Source organism: Ambystoma mexicanum, chromosome 5p (assembly GCF_040938575.1).
Source record: "Ambystoma mexicanum isolate Mex_15411 chromosome 5p, UKY_AmexF1_1, whole genome shotgun sequence".
Lineage (NCBI taxonomy): Eukaryota > Metazoa > Chordata > Amphibia > Caudata > Ambystomatidae > Ambystoma > Ambystoma mexicanum.
In genome coordinates this window covers 1,319,163,940-1,319,178,763 of record NC_090930.1, presented here as the reverse complement: position 1 = coordinate 1,319,178,763, position 14,824 = coordinate 1,319,163,940, and the positions used below count along the sequence as shown (strand labels likewise).

General features: G+C 40.6%; 1 long non-coding RNA gene across 1 annotated transcript in view; it reads right to left on the bottom strand.

Annotated features, from left to right (window-relative positions):
* Positions 1-215: 215 nt before the first annotated feature.
* Positions 216-14,824, bottom strand: part of LOC138481538 (uncharacterized) — a 208,869-nt gene continuing 194,260 nt past the window's right edge. The window contains exon 6 of the long non-coding RNA XR_011274270.1: positions 216-536. This is a non-coding gene — a long non-coding RNA (uncharacterized lncRNA). The remainder of the gene's footprint in view (positions 537-14,824) is intronic.

The window sequence follows — 14,824 nt, the reverse complement described above, 5'->3', positions numbered from 1 at the left end:
GTAGAGTCTCTCCCAGGGGTTATTCACCCAAGAACAGGTCATTGGGCTGTGTTCGTGCTGGTAGAGAGATTCCCAGACCCCCCTTTGTTAAGATTATATTTATGTTATCACTTCTCTAATCTTACAAGACCAATGAATGAGTATAAGCGGTCTGTGACAACAAGTGTTTTTATTAGTGCACATCTTAGAAACATTGATGGTAAATTGTCTCAAGATATTCCTGCGAAATACACTTTCGATAATAGCATTCTTGCACAGACTACCTTTTAACAACGACCCACAATTGGCTTCAGGTAAAGGAGCTTCCGATCATAGACTAGCTTGATATTGATCATCAGCATTTATGCATTGATCCCTCACCATCATATCTCATTTCAGTGACGCTGCATGGGTACACCCAGTAGACGGCCTCAAAGTTTGGAGGTCATCAAAACAGGAGGTGACATTCAGTAAACTGTGCCGATTTAAATCCATCTGTGGCCCACTGCATGACGCTCAACAGCATTGTCAGGATATTCTGGAAACCTCATCCACACCTGTAAGGATAGGGGAGATTTTCTTCAAAGTAATGAATAAAAGCAAAAGTAATATTACCGTTTGCCCATCTAAGCCTAGCCTTTCACATATTACCATAAACTGGTTAGATCACAACTGTAGAAAACTAACGAAATCTCCTTTGGCTATACTAAAGTCTCACACGCATGACACTTTTAAGCACAGAGGAGTTATACTCTCTTATACATTTACCCTCAAGAATGGGGGAGCAAACCTAGCAGATGAGCTCTGGGGGTCTTCTTAAAAGCTGCAGGCCTGCCAAATTCCCATTTCTATGGGGGATGGGGGGATTGTACACATTTCTAGAGTTCACAACCCTGTTTATTTGTAACTGTGCAACTTTTGTTTAAGGAGATCGAAAAATCACAGATCTTAAGAGTCTTGCTAGAATACTGCGTTAGATTCCCAACAAGATGATGAAAGTGCTGGCCCCGATAACATTCCTTTAGACTTTTGTACTTAATGCCCAGGTTTTAGGTTCTGTTCCTCCCCATGACCTTCACTGTATTTGGTAAATTGACAATATTTCCATTAAGCTAGAAGGACACATGAATCCTCCCCAAATACAAGAAAGGTGATAGGACTAGCTCCAACTCATACTGCCCTGTTACATTATTAGATAGTTCACCACACCAAACCTAACAGAAAAGCCATGGCAAATAGTTTGGAATGGCAAAGCCTTTGCACTATAATAACAGATACCCAACTTTAGTTTAGAGAGTGACATAGGACATTATCACAGTGCCTAGACCTTCATCTAACAGCAAGTAATTAGGGATACAAAGGGGTGCATTACATTGTTCCTTCATGGACCTGTCTCAGCAATAACGAGAGGAAACAGATGTGGTAGATTATAAAAACCTATATTTTATTATTATCTTTATTGTTTTTGTTTTTTTCACAAACCTTTACAAATTTTTCTCAAGAATAGATAATTTACAAACTTCTAAAACACAATTTTTCAATCAAAACAAACAATCATTATATGTACATTCGAGACCTAAAAATATCTTAAAATCTATTCCAAGGTTAAAATTCTAACTTTTTATATAAATTCATAATTTCTTTCTTATACTTTTAAAACCTCATTAAAAAAAAAACATTTACAACTTTTTAACAGTTATCAGTGATTTGTGACATTATTTCATTCAACTGGGGTATATTCAAACCTCAAGATACATCACATATTATCCCTAAGAATTCATTAATGCGTATTTTCAGTATCGTTGAATTTCCATGCATCATCTCATACCATAAATTCTCCCTGTTAACGTTTGAAGTATCATTAATAAATTTCGAAAAAATATTCTATTCGTTGTTTCAGTAGTTTAGGACAGATCAACAACAGATGTATCAGGGTTTCTTTTGTTCCTGATATGTTACAATGCCTACACATTTTAAAAGTCGCATCATTTTTCACTCTGATACTCTGTATTTCGTAGGTGTTCAGAACATTAAAACAAAATCTCATTGTTGCGTTACGGAAAGATCTGGAGGGATATTTCATTATGTATTTCTCCGGAATTGCATACCATTTCCAAAAGGAGATCACTTGATAATACAGGGCATAGTTTAATAACACCACGTTGTTCTCTAGTCAATCATATGCTTTTATTAATTCTTTTACCTTCCGTGGATTTGTTAATAGAGTCTCGTTTGTAAGGCCTAAATCCAGTAATTTCTTATCACATATTTTTTTTAGTTCTTTCATGAAAACTCCCTCTAAATCATTTCCTAGACATTGATACATTGTGTTCTTTTTATCAATCAGACATTTACGCAATAATAGAAGCTTTTTACGGTATACAATACTTTTCAGTGATGTTAAGCCTAATTCATATCTTATTGTTTCTATAGGTAAGCATTTTGGTAGATGTCTTAGGACTTTACGCCATATGCAGGCTTAAATTGTTTTCAAATACGGTAATAAATCATTTGAACAAGGTTCGAGACCATAGGTCAATCTTGGTATGGCTTTAGTTCGATAGAAAATTATGCATGCACTTAATGTAAACTTGCCATATTTTTTTCAATTACCATCATTTGATTAACTATACACAAGGTCTTCCTCTTAAGTTCCTTTATCATGTAACTCAGAGTGTATGTATTAGTATAGGTATATCCTAAATATCTAAGTACAGAACGATTTTTTATTTTTACACCATCACAAAACAATACCAGAGAATCTTGTTTTAATGGTTTCACACCGGTGTGAAAGATCACGGTTTTGTTTGGATTTACCAGCAGTTTCCTTTCATTTATAAAATTTACAAATGAATTCATCATTCTCTGCAGACCTACTTTTATCTCATCAAATAAAAGAAAGTCGTCTGCATATGCTATCCACTTTATAATGGATTTACCTATCTTTGGTGAAACTAAGCCACTTACATCCAAGGTTTTTCCTATCTGAGATACGTAGAGATTAAAAAGAGTGGCTGCTAGCCTACATCCCTGCCTCAATCCATTATTTGCTTTAATTTGTTCTGATAGTAAGCCTCTGTTACTTAAGCGCACTCTCATTACGGTGTCTTAATATAGCTTTATTATAAGTTCCAGTAGCCTTTTATCCATTCCCAGATTGTCTAAAGTTCTCCATAGCGTGCCTCTATCTACTTTATCAAAAGCCATGGAGAGATCCATTGATGCTATATAAAGTGCACAGTTACCTTTTGCTTTGGCCTTCGCCTGTAAACTTGCAACTATCAAGCCTCCTATTTCTGTTCCCATGGCTTGCCTAAATCCTATTTGTCATGGGTCCAGTATGTTATTAGTCTCAATCCAGGTATTTATTTCTTCTAATATTATTGCAGTAAATATTTTTGATTCAACATCTGATATCATTATTGGACGATAATTTAGTGGACTTAAGCGGTTACCTTTTTCAAATATTAGGATTACGTATGCCATCTTCCATGAAGTCGGAATTTGTTTAGTTGTTGTAATCTCTTTGAATAAACAGTGCAAAATGTTGGCCCATAAAACGATATTATGCTTTAAAGTAGTATTTGGACCTGGCGTAGATGAAGAGTTGACCTTCTTTATATATGTCATTATCTTCTTTATAGAAATTTCCAGCAACCACACCTGATCGCTATTATAATTATTCACCATTTGCACCTGTGAGCTCTTATATAAATCTTCAAAGTAGTTCACCCATATGTCTCCTGCTATAGGGTTCAAAGAAAGTTGCAGTTGCGTAGTTTCAGTGCCATTGATCAAAGACCATGTTTTACGTGTGTTACTCTCCTTCATGGCTGCAATCATAGCTTCGCCATCTCTTTGTGCCATGTGTGCACGATGCGATATGACCCAATTTTTATATATCTGTTTACATTGCTTAATTTTTTGTGTAATTTCAACTAAATTGCACTTAGACTTTTTCAGACTACGCACCTCTTTACGCAATTCCGCCTTTCTTTTTTTAACATCAATGTCAAATACATTAATGTTTTTAATCATGGGTACTTGGTCATGTATTTTCTTTACATTACATTTGTCTAGCGTTTCTTGTATGTAGTCTTTAAAGACCCCGCCAGTATATGTAAACATTTTCCATTCAATTGGATAGGACATATAGGGCCTCATTCCGACCCAGGCGGTAAGGGGTTTACGGCAGCGTAAACAGCGCCGACCCTTACCGCCTGATTCCGAGGTCCCTTAGCGCCATGGAGGATTTAACACCTGCTTTTAGCAGGTGTTAAAATCCATGGCGCTAAGGGACCTTGTTGTTAATTACGCCACCGTAATTTACGGTGGCGTAATTAACGCCTTCCCCACTCCCATTATGCCCTATGGGGCAAAAATGGGAATGGGGAAGGGTAAATGGGGATTGGGGACTTACCGCCCCGCCAACCTCGGAATGGGGCGGTAAGTCCGCCAACCACCATGGCGTAAACGTAGTTTACGCCATGGTGGTAAAGGTACGACCCAGGCGGTAACTTACCGCCTGGGTCGAAATGAGGCCCATAGTCTTGTAGTAACAGAGAGTTAACCTTTTCGAGGTTATGCGGTGTCCATTTCACTCTATTACCCGCTACATTTATTTCTATACGCATATCACATAATTCTTCCATCGCTTTTTGTTTATTCCGGGGAAACTGTATAGATATCATTGCATGATCGCTTTCCTTACAGCTTTGCACTTTCATATTACAGCTATCTAAGAGAAAGTGATTACTGACTATTATGTAATCTAATATAGAGCTCAATCCTCTGGCTTTCCATGTGGGACTTGTATTATGCATGGGTTGTAAACCCCAACTTGAAGCAAAATCCATCCATAGACTACCTCTATATCGTTTACAAGATGCTGCTGCAGAATTAGGATTTATAGATGTTAGTGTCCATGAAATGTCAGAATGCCCTAACTCACAATCTGCATTCAAGTCTCCTGCCAATATAAGGGCGCCCATAGGATATTGCTCTAGCCAGGCCGTAATTCTGTTATTCAACGACTCCAAAACATCAACTAGCTGGTCATTTGAGTGAGGGGCTGCATTCCAGTATATGTTTATTATCATGATGTCTATTATCATTTGTGTAGTTCGTATTTTGAATGTACCAATTATTACACATTCCAATAGTTGTTGATTAGTTAGCATAGTAATATTTACATCAGATTTGTATGCCATAAGCATCCCTCCACTGGGTCGACCTATTGGTCCTTTAATCGCTTTTAAGTTTATGATTCCATAACCATCCCACAGCAAATTGTTGGTTGCCCATGTTTCCTGTAGTAACACAGAATCAAATTCCTCAAGTATAGTCACAATTGTTTTGTTCGCCACAATATGTAAGTATCCTCTTGTGTTCCAGGAAATTAGGCTAAATGGCATCACTTTGTCAAAGTGATATTTTTGCAGATTTCAAATTTTCTATGGAGTCACGCAATGATATTGCTAGTGATCTCCATTCCTGCACTCAACTGGGACTTAGCTACGTCTGTTACTAATCTGTCTTGCACCTTAGTGGTTAGTACCTGGGATCCATGTTTATCTATGCTATGTCCTATTACTTCTTGAACATTATATTCATGTTTTCTTGTGTCAACATCCTTTTGCGGAGATTCCTGATATTTTTGTACGTCAACACCTCTCTTCTGTAGGGAACCTGCCTCCTTCAGTAGTAGTGCCCTTAACAGTGGAAAGGTTATGATTAATCTAACATAATCATACCTCTCATTATGTATGAAATCCACAAGTTGAATGTCTGTTGTTGTTATCAAGCTTAATTCGGGAATTTACCCAAATAAGGATAAAAGGTAGTGTCTGTTTAGGGATCGCGGACCACCCTCATCAAACACATAATACATTATAAGGCTAGGTTCATTTGGAAAGGCTGGCCTTCTTAAATTTTGCGTAACTGGTCTCTTGGCCTCTTTATTCCATTGATTCGGATCATACGAAGCGTCTAATAAAAACCCATCCTTTTTATGATCTATATACTGGTGGGTTGTATGATTCTTCTGTAAATCTTTGCCTTGCTTTACATCGTCAACTATTGGAAATTGGCATCTGGTTTCTTTGAGTTTTTGATATAATATTTCTTCTACGAGCGTGCTTAAATCTGCTCTATTTAACTGGGGGGCATTATTTGTAACATTGGTGGCCGCCTCTAGATCAGTGATTGTTTTCTTCTGTGTTTCTATCAGACTTATTTGTTCTCTAACAGTTATGTTGTGCTCATCTGTTACTCCACCGTCAGGTTGTGTATGACTTCCTTTATTCATACTTTGAGCATTTTCTTTTGGCAGTGTATTTGAGACATGCAGCACACTGTTTGGATCTTTATACTTTTGTTTCAGTAGGTTTTCAATTAACAGGCTTATTGCTTCGTTACTCAATCATGTGTCTTTCAAGACATGCCCATTGGACTCATCTGAGGAGTCTTTTGGTAGTTTACTTTCATGTGACTCTTTAGGATGAGCTAATGAGTCTAGTGCCTCTTTAGTCCCTTGCAGTATACTCTTTTCAGTAATAGTAGTAGAACTAGGCAATGACTTACTGAATGGCGGCTCATATTGTGACATTAGAACAGGCGTATTTGGCCTTGAAGGAGCGTCTGGATTTTTAAAAATATCGAAAATATCTTGTACTCCTCTTTCTAAGGCTCAAAGATTGCTGTCAATTCTTTCAGATGTTGCTTTGTTTTTCAGAACCTCTGACAGCGTGAAAGAGCCTTCACTATAACTAGGTCTAACTATACAACCATTGCCAACATTACTATCAATCTCTGTATCGTTGGCTATCTCACTAATTAAATTATCACTAGATTTGTTTTGTTCTTGATCATTCTTACTTTTGTCAACTATCTGACAGTCTGGCCATGCCTTACGTATGTCCACATTTCTCAGAAATTTTCTCGAGGATATATTACTCACTTTAGCCATTTTTGCCTGTTTTTTCCTTTGTTTTTTTTCCTTCCTTTTAGAGATTTTTTAAACAAACCTGGAATTATCATCATCACTTATTATCGTCACAGCGGCAGGTTTATTAATATCCGCTTCAGTATTTGCCATATTTTCTACCAAAATAGGATCCATATTCTTCTCTGGCATATTGCAATTTTGTACATTTACCTGGGGTGTCTTAATAGGCAACACATCAGATTTTGTGACCTTACTAGTCAATTCCTTATCATATATCGACTCTTTGTCTATAACATCCATCCAAGTACTTGCTCTTTTATGAGCAGGCACGGAATTTTGCATTTTTTCTATTGTCTCATTCTGTGTCCTGTTCATCAGGTCATTGATAAAGTCTGGTAATGCTATAAATGCCATCACCATTTCTTTCAATAAATTCGACTGAGATTTCAATTCTGATAGTATTGATAATTGTATCTCATTGCTTGTGATCTCTGTTATGCGTGCTGAATTATCATGACATTCACTCACCAGTCCATCCAGCATGTTCCTATCCAAGTGCTGTGACAACGCCAGCAGAGAACTATCAACAGTGTGAAAGACTTGAGGAGTATCAACATTCTCACTGCTCACATTAATTGCTTTTTCCATGTTATTTTCTAGGTTAACAATCTGATTTAACCCATTTGAATCCCCGTCTTCTGCAAACAATGATTGTGAGCTTTCAATCAGCTCCGCATTAGACCCGTCCTCTTGGGCTATAACTTCCATTTTCTGCTCTAATGAACATTGGTTAGCACATTCAATAAGGTCCTCAGTTGAATATGGTGAGCCTAGATTACACGCCGCAGCGGCGCGAGCTACGCTCATCCTGGTAGCCATTTGTTTGGTAAGCGGTACTATACCCAATTGCTGCTTGCTTATAACAGTTTTCTTTACACTCATTTTTACTCTATCCACTTCATGAATTCAACTAAATAGTGCCTATTTTCATTCACATACGCCTATCATAGTGCTTACAGAGAGTAGGGAGTCAAACATGCGGAAATCAAGCTTCTTACCTGATCCGCAAACCCACAGGCTAAACAGGCGAAACAGGCCACTTGAGAGGCCACTTGCTGAGGCGCGCCCAAAAAACCCCAAAAAAACACCCCTTAATTCTATGGCCCTAAAAATGCAGCCTGCGAAGGTATAACTTTTGTTTGAACAGAAGCCCCCCTCGCCCCACACCCTCTCAGCCTAACAGCACAACAGTACTTCCTAGTACTTCCCAGGTGTGCGCGCAGGTGCGCACGCACACGGTGCTATATTGGCTGGCAGGGAGGGCGGGGAGGCAGGGGGCGGGGTCCCAAGGGTCAAGCAGCAGAGAATTCTGGTAGTGGCAGTCCAGTCACCAGCGTTTCGCTTCCAGTTCCTTCCTCTTGCGCATACAGCTCTTTTTACAGACACAAACGAAAATTCACAGCGAAATCCTCGCATGCAGAAAGTCCTCGGCACACAGGCACAGCACAACAGTACTTCCTAGTACTTCCCAGGTGCCTATAAAAACCTATATTTACCACAGGGATTTTGTCTCGTCCGATAGAACCATGTGATGAGAATTTAGTGGCTGTCAGGTATGAGTCAGGGGGGTGAGCTAAATTGAGGTTTAGTATCACTAGCGGGTGGCATCTTGGATGAGTATTCGACACAGTAGATTTTCACTGTACACAAGCATACTCCAATGAAAAGAGTTTAGCCCAACATCCTGCAGCTCCGTCAAAGTGTGCGTCCCAAACTTTTATATGTCAATGAAATTGTGTTAATATCTAGGCTTTCAGTGGCACTGCAGAAATTGACCACATTGTATTGATGATATGCTAGTATTACAAATTGGCTATGTGTTTTAATTGGTTTACTTTTTATTTATATTTGAGATGTGCATTTTAAATGTTTATTGCCCTTGTGTATTTATGTATATGGGTGTCACCGAAAAATATAATTGATTGATTCATTGATAACATATCAACCCCTCTAAATCAGCAGTGATGCCCTTATGAAAATCTCCCGAGCAGGTAACAAAATGATATGAGTGATATGGTAATATCAAACTAATCTAGTTGCGCCTACCTCGGGTAGAATTTTTGATGAATAAAGAAATGCGTGTTGCAAGTAACTGGTGCTGTTTTGAGTGTAGCAAGCAAATAACCAGGCAACCCATCAGGATTATTTAAAAACACTGCCCATTTGATTACGCAGTCACGTGAGTAGAATAACCGAACCCTTTCCAAATATCGGAATATGCTTCCCGAAGCACCAACTGAGGGTAACACATTCAATTTTACCGTACTACCTTCATAAGGATCTGGAAGTGCCACATATCACAATGGAATTGAGCTCTGTTTGACTTAACACCCACAACGATCTGTCCAATCGTCGAACCACCTGGACTGCGATCGTGCCATAGCGAGGCCATGGCTGTCTGACCTAAACCTTATCTTAGCCAAGTTGCAGTTGGATGCAACACACATATTTTTGCCTTACAGTGGAAAGAAAGTCATGTGGGTTAGAATGAACCCGTTGCTAACTACTACACATGATGAGGGTGCAATAATGACAGTAACCCCTTTTCTTTTAAATGTGGCACCGCTAGCAAGTTGGTTTTATTTGAATAACATGCCTATTAAAGGAGACAGTTTTACATATTTGATTTAGGATGGGGCTTCTACCACTGGCTATGGCTAGATAAATGGCAAGGCAAATCATTTGAGAAATGCACCTGTCTTTGAAATGACATACACTTGGAAACTGTAATGCAATTTCTTTTCTTCTGCCCATGGTATAATCATGTTAGATCCGACTTTAATCCCCCTCCTCTAAAGGTGCTCACTCTTCCAATGTAAGCCAGCTCTGTTCTTCCTTTTTTCCCTACTGGCCTAATCACATGTGGCACTGTAGACACTTCTTAAAAGCGGGTATTGGCACTTTGTGCAAGAGCAAATACACCCTGGAACGTCTCGAACCTCTGGGGGTTATGATCTTGGTTATCTAATTGTATAAATGGGAATGTGCCCAGTGCCATTTTAAACTAAAATCATTTTAATTGTTTTACATTTCTAGATCACATTATGCACATGATTCTTACTTATTGATCATGTGTACGTTTTATGGAATACCAATGGTAATTTTAATTGAATATATGTTATAACTATGGTGCAGTTTGCAGAGGCCAAGCAGGAGTCAGGTAGATAGTGTCAGCTGGTAGTTTATTTCTTCAGGTTCAGTTACAGAAGCGAAGCATGAGTTATCATTAATTAATATTCAGAGTCAGGACAAACCGGTAAACACTCACCAAGTTCACAGGATCAACTGACAAACCACAGAACATTCATACTGCTGACAAGCCCAAGGTTGCATGCCTCATCCCATTGTGACATCCCATAAACACAAGGATCTCCTCACCTAAAAGGCGTTACAAAGTACTGTGAGAAAACTGAGGGTATTCCCCCCAGCTAACCCTGAGATACCCTTATTCAGGTGGCCAAAAAAGGACTGACCCTCTCTTATCTTATCCCTGAATGCAGACGAGCTGGGAAAGATCACCTGGGTAGGGGAGCCTGGGGTTATGCTCAGGAGGATGCCCAAAAGGAGACGTAGTATTGTGCTAGAGAAGGAGTGAAGGGCGGGATATCTGAGGCTTTCATGGGCTGCAATGCATCTGCCTCCCTTCCTCCCATTAGATCTCTCCAGCCCAGATCCCACAACATCTCCCTACGTAATCAATCCTCTAAGGTCCCAAACCCAGTTACACTCAAAAAGCATAACTCCCTGAATCCTTGTTTCACCGGTCTCCATTCGAATACTCCCCATTCTTCCCATCCCGCTAATTATTATTTTCCGCGCTCCCAACCTGATCAGACAAAGTACTACCGTTCCCACAACCCCCTTGTTCATTTGACGATCCCGAAAAACCCTACCAATCTCGTCCCTCTGATTGTCATTTTCCGAACATCCAATCCACTGTGACAGAACACTACTGTTCCCACAATCCCCTCTGTTCTGTTCTCCATCCCAATAATTCTTGTCCATTTAACAAAATTTCCCTGTCCCGTCCCATAGGATACTTTGACATTTCAACCCCCTGCTTTTCCAACACAAACACCTTTACACACCCAAGACAAGAAACTAACACTTTTGTGAACTGTGATCAAAACCAGACTAATGTTAAATTTGTTTACCTGACATGTCCCAACCCAAGGGTCAGGCAAAGTCAGGCAATTAACCTAAATCACACACACCTGACCGCCCTTCCTTTTCACCACAGGGATAAAAGGTGGAGCAGGAAAGCGCAGAACGAGCGCGTCAGACTGCACGATGAGACTGCTAATCAAGCGTGGCAGTTCAAGATAAGGAGAAAGGCGGAAGGAATCGAGAGGGTGGAGAGGAGAGAAGTGACCTTGCCCTTTTCATCCCAGACCCACAGAACCTTCGTGGAAGAGAGCTAAAACCGCAAACATAGCACAAGTGTCTTGCAACAGATGTCAACAGTACACAGGCAAAACCTATGCCGATAAGCAGGAGTGAGGGAAGCTCCTGGGCCTGTTGTACCGGCCTTGACTCCAGAGAGAAAAGCCAAGCTGTTCATCACAGCCGGTGAGTGGAGGAGAGAACCGATAAGACCCGGGTTGTGCTGAGTGAAAATCACTGAAGTAACAAGTTTGAACCATGTTCAATGAACTTTAGAAAGTGTGAAGGGGAGATATGCAAAAGGGGGAAACCGGCACCACGTGGGTGCTGACTCAAGAGACTCTTTTTGATCCCCATCTGAGCCCAGCTACAATTACCAGAAGGCTGTATGAGGGCTAGCGAAATAGGTCAAAGTGGTCATACAGAGGGTCAATCAAAATCCCTGTACAATTGAAAGACTATGATTTATCAGCAGTGTGAAAGAAAGGGAGGTGTCTCCTGCAAACCTTGAATGTTGTAAAAAGAGAACATTGAAAGTAAAGAGGGGTCAGCGCCCAGAACAGGGGGACCCATGGGTGAGCCACTATCACCTTGATTGAGAGCCACAGTAAACCCGGTGAAGGGAGGCTAAGAATCGAGAGGGGTCAGAGCCTAGCAGAGGGGGATCCAAGGATGAAGCTATCACTGAAGAACTAGCAGTCACCCCGGCAGAGGGAGATTCTGGGGAGAAGCCATCCCCTGAGTACTGACAGTCAAGAGGGGTCTGAGCCAGACCAAGGGAGATCCAGTACTGAAGCTATCATCCAAACCTCAAATAAGAAAATAACTGACATATAAATTGAGGAATACGATACGTGAAGGGTCAGCGCCCAGAAGAGGGGGAACCAGAGGTTAAACCATCACCCTATCTGAACCTTGGATTACAATTGAGAAGAGTCAGCGCCCAGAAGAGGGGGACCCAGGGGTGAACCATTATCACCCTAAAGAACATTTAACTTGGTTAGAGGAACTTGTGTTTTTGTTATTTGAACACCTCAGGCCCCAAAGGCAAGAGACTTTTCAAAGGAAACAAGATTTGGTCATCAACGGTCCTGAGAACTGCCATTGGAACTGTCGCCTCGTGCTAGAGAAACCCAATACCATACTGTGCTCCCATCTCCCATCTTATCCCGTACTCAAAACATGGGGAAGGGAGACCGAGGCTACCACATCCTGACATATTATTTGAGAACACTTATTTCTTTTCTTGAGAACTATACCACACCCTTTGTGTAGTAGTTTTAAGGTTTGGCAAAAGGTTTCTTAGTATAGGCCCCTTTGATTTGACACAACACCACTAGAACTGCCTTATTTTTCATTTGATGGTTGACGCTTGCACCCATCTTAGATTTAGGTTTAGAATAGGCGTTTCTCCAACCTGTATACCAGCATTCGTTGGTTAATAAACACCATGAACTGTTATCACTTGTGTCTGTCTTACTTGTTGCCACCTTGAGTTCCTCACATATGGTCTCAGAGTGAGATATGATCCAATTGATAAGTGGGGAGCCCACCTACATGTAGTGAATCCAAACAAAGATTTCTATGCCCTATCCTCAGAATTCTTACAATCAAAAGACAAATCCTCACAGTACTCGCCAGGCACCCATCACTGAAGCTGAAGCTGAGTAGTACACCACAACTATCTCGGGATTCACTAAGAGGAGCAAAGTCCTTTTTGTGGCAGTCAAATGTTGCTCCAGACTCTATAATCCCTGAGTTGACAGTAAAAGTCATGCAATTAGCAACTTCATCATCATCAAGATAGATAAAGTCAGGGAACATACTCATGATTCCAACTGACACTACACAACCCTTTACACCCCTCACCAACAAAGACCATTTTGACACTCTTGCATCACTAAAACCTACCTCATACAATGGAAACATCCTTCCCTCTGTCATCATGAAGCAATCCTCAGAATCCGTCCTCATCCCAATCGTCCAAATAGTCAATCCATCGCCGAACAGGTCATTTTACCAACTACCTTAAAACAGGCTTTATCAACCCACTCCTCAAAAATCCCACTCTGGATCCTGATGACATTGGTAATTAAAATTGGTAAAATCATTGTGATTAGTGCTCAGAGACAAACAAACGAGATAAAGACCAAGATGCAAAATGAAACCTGCCACCATCCATGTCATAAATAATGCTCTCCCTATCATGCATAAAGATGAATCTTGCCATTTGTTTCCTTGATCTCTTTTCCGTGGTTGACAGGGTTGACCATGCCACACTCATCCCACTCGCAGGCAGCATGGGTTTCACAGACACAGTCCTCAATTGTTTCACCTCCTACCTCTCCGACAGATACCAAGCAGACCAGATGGGTAACTTTAAATCTGTCACTACTCATCCCAGTTATCTTCAGTATCTATATCTAACCAATCTGGTCACTTTTTAATGACACTATTATCTAATTGTACCAATACGCCAAAGATATAGTTATACCTCAAAGTCAATTGTACCCAGGACATTTCACGCCTTAGGAAATGCCTCACTTCCATCCAAGATTGGATGACAAGCACCTTACTGAAACTCAACAGATCAAAATGGCATTCGTCCTGGGCCATCCATCTAAAGAGGAGTCCATCCAAGGGTGTCTGAATGACATGCACCTTGATGGATTCACACCTCCATTGGCCTCATGTGCCAAATCAATCGGGTTGATTACAGACAGCAATCCCACCTTCCGGCCACATATCAACAAACAAAGAATGACTGTTATCAGCTAGGACTACTTCCGAACTTTGGAAGATAACACCCTACCTCCAACCGGAGGATTTCGGAACACCTATCCAGGCTCTTGTAATTTCATACCTCGATGGAAGAATGCCCTCCTCACTGACACTCTGGACTGACCTTTAGCCTCCCCTTCTCTCCAGGGCTGTTCAACAAACCACTACACATCTCATTTCGGGAACTAAGAAATGTGTCCACATCGCCCCCATCCTAAGAGAATTACACTGGCTACCCGTTCCAGCCAGGAGACTCTTCAAAATTGCATGCATCACATATAAAACAAATACTCAAACACCAGGCTAAATGTGCAGCAGCCTCAGGTGGAATACACTCCTCTAAGAGCTAGACCATTGCCAGGATTGTGATTAAAGTGACACACAAAGAGAAAACAGGCCTTCACTTGCTATACCTCAGGCTACTCAACCACCACCCTGGTTGGATTCAGGGCTGGCCCAACACTCCAGCCGTCCAGGAAGGAACTCAAGTCTCTGCTCTTCGGGGAGAACCTGGTGGTCACATAGGACCTGCTACACCCGTCTACATATCCTCCTTGAAGTACAGGACATCTAAAATACTATAATCTGTAACCTCCCTTCCCTTGATATCTGTTAAACCCAAATTACTTGTACTAAGCTCTGCTGCTTCCTATCTAGGGTTTTGCAATATACACA